Below are 2,777 nucleotides of genomic sequence, written 5' to 3' on the forward strand. Positions count from 1 at the left end.
AGCGCTGGGCTGGGACGAGCAGAGAGCCCCACACACAGCGTGGCCAACCCAGAGCAAGCCACGGCCGCTGGATTCCCCCCATTCCTGCTTGACACCAGCACTAGCAAGACCTGATTGCTGTACCACAAGCTTGCACGAGGTCTTTGCCCTGTTAAATCCTATGCAACCCCCTCTCCTCTCCCCCAGGGCTCTGCAGGTCGCAGCCCAGCCCCTTCTCTCTGCCATGTCCATGCCTGCTGAGCCCCGCTGCCTGCTGCTCTCAGGGTGCGGCTTCATTTCCAGCAGCTCCAAAAGCATTTCCAGACCTGTGCCCTGAGTCCGTGGGTCAGACAAGTGGTGAGAAGCAGGAGCAGCCCCCCCCCCAGCGCTGAACTGGGGGGGTGGGCAGGCCTGTCCTAGGGCTCTCCGTGCACGCTTCGCCCTCCTGTGCCTTCTGCGCGGTGCTCCGCCAGCATCCTCCATCCCGCAGTGGTTGGGAATGGAGCTCTGCAGGCTGCTCTGCTGGCACCCACTTCGGATGCTCTTCCTCGGGCAGGAGCAGGGGCTCCACGCCAGTATTTCTGTCCTTGGGTCCTGTGCTACCCACCCTGCTCCAGCCCAGCACCGTGGAAGGGAGAGCAAACCCCTCTCACCCCTTCCACCCGCACGCACGCGGCTGCAGGCAGTGCCGTGGGGAAGCAGTGGGGTCATGCCCCCACCCAGGGTGTGCTGAGGGTGCTGCGGAGCATCCCCGCGCCGTGCCCCCTCCCCGTGTCCCCAAATGACCCAAAAGCCACCAGCGCTGGAGCAAACAGCAGCGCGGGGACATGGGGAGGGGAGCGTGCTCCCCACCAGTTGTGGGAGTGGGAAGCGACTCATTCTCCAAGGAGCTCGTGGACAAAACGAAGCATCCCATGGTTGCTCTTTCTATATATTTTTGTAGGACAGGGCGGGGTGGGAGAGCAGATGGGAGATGCCTGCGGAAGTTATTTTTAACCCCGGAGAAAGTTTTAGGTTGGTTTGGGGGTTTTGGGGTTTTTTTTGGGGGGGGGGTTGGGTTTTTTTTTTTTTTTGGCCTTTAAAAAAGAGAGAGAGAAAAAAAAAATGGTCCTTGCTTTTGATGTTTATGCTGCCTACCTGTAAATCCAGATGTACTTAAGTGGCTGAAATCCTTGTTCTTAAATCAGATACACATTATAGTTTTGAACTATATATATAGTAAATATATATATATATATGCCTAACCCAGCAAGAATAAAAATAAGAAAATAAAGTATTTGGGGGTGGGGAAATGCGTTGCTCTTTGAAATGAATCACAATTGGGGGATGAAATTGTGTTTCTGAGTGCCTCAAGATAAGAATTGTTTTCATTTTTTTAAATAATTTTATACAAGTGTCAAAACAGCTGGCTGGATTATTTGGAATTTTTAAATAATCCTAACTTTTTTAAAGTAGATTTTGAGAACTGTCCTGTATATAACAGTAATGTAGCAATAAATGTGACATTTTATAACAATATTACTTTTTTTTTTTTTTCCCCATATCTGTCTTTCAGATGTTGTATACCTATGAATGAAAAGTTGTAATAAAGGTTTTTACCTTGTACTAAAACAAAAAAACACAAGAGAAAGACAAGGCAACAAAGCAGGATGCGGCCGCTGTCTGCCCTCTGTTCTGTGCTCTGGGCGAAGGGCTCAGCCCAAACCCATCCCCACAGCTCCTGGTATTGCCCCAAATCCACCCCTGCCCTCTGCTGCTGCCTTGCTCATCACGTCTGGGGGAGCAGAGCCGTTTCATTCAGTGTCTCCTTGTCCCAGTGCTGCTCATCCCATCCCCTTTGCCTCCATGCCCCCTCTCAGGGGCCGATCCCGTGCCCTTCCCCTTGTTCAGCCCTGGGCGTTGCACTGCTGGTGCTTTTCCCCCTTCCCTGCCTCAGTGTCCTGGGCCATTAAGCCAAACTGCTGCCAGACACCGAGCACCCGTTGGTTATTGAGAAGTTTGAGATGTGAGCTGCCAGGTGAGCGGTGAAGAGCATTCTTGGGGTGCAGCCACCCACCCCTATCAGGACAAGGAAAGGTGAAGTCTGAGGAACCATGGTTGAACCAGATCCAGAAATAAAGGGATGAGAAAAGCGTGCCTGGCAGCAAGGTTGCAGCTGGGAAGACAGGCACTCGGAGATGCACGGGGCTGAACACAACGCTGGCAAAGGGCTGGGGGTGTCGTGAGGGCAGGAGGTGCTGCAGAGCGGCTGCGACCAAATGGTTTGCCCCACACTTCAGTTCCTAAGGCAGCTCTGGGCCACCAGGCTCGCTGCCCCTCTTCTGCTTCAGAACCTGTGGCAACATCTGTGCCACAGCCAGATGAGGTGACCCTCAGATGGGCAGCATCTTACCTTCAGGAGGGGGGGGTTGGGGTGCAGCTCTGCATGGCGCTGTCCCTGCTGTGCTGTGAGCGACGTTCTCCCAACAGCCCTAAGGAATTGCTGCAGGGAGAGAGCAGGCGTGGTGCTGCAGCGCGGCGTCCAGAGCAGACAGCAAACCGCTCTGTGCAGCACCTGACCTGCAGATGACAGCAGAATATATTGGAAGAATGATAACATTGCTGTTGTTTGGTTCTAACCAGGAAATTGGTAGCGTTACTGTACCTCTTGCTGTCCGCTTGGACTGTGGTAAGGCGGTAGGAAACGCTCCCGAAATGGTCTTGAAAACCACCAGGCTTTTCTGAAGATACACCCTGAGATGTTTTTCATTGCCTCCTGAGTTTGGAGTTATTTTACCTTCTTTTCTTTTTTTTTTTTT

General features: G+C 52.6%; 1 long non-coding RNA gene across 1 annotated transcript; it reads right to left on the reverse strand.

Annotated features, from left to right (window-relative positions):
- LOC110388971 lies at nt 2,371-2,768 on the reverse strand. The gene is made up of 2 exons (XR_002433028.1): nt 2,624-2,768; nt 2,371-2,538 (listed from the first exon to the last, which is right to left on the reverse strand). It is a non-coding gene; the product is annotated as an uncharacterized LOC110388971 (long non-coding RNA).

The sequence above is a fragment of the Numida meleagris genome, chromosome 27 (genome assembly GCF_002078875.1).
Source record: "Numida meleagris isolate 19003 breed g44 Domestic line chromosome 27, NumMel1.0, whole genome shotgun sequence".
Classification (NCBI taxonomy): domain Eukaryota; kingdom Metazoa; phylum Chordata; class Aves; order Galliformes; family Numididae; genus Numida; species Numida meleagris.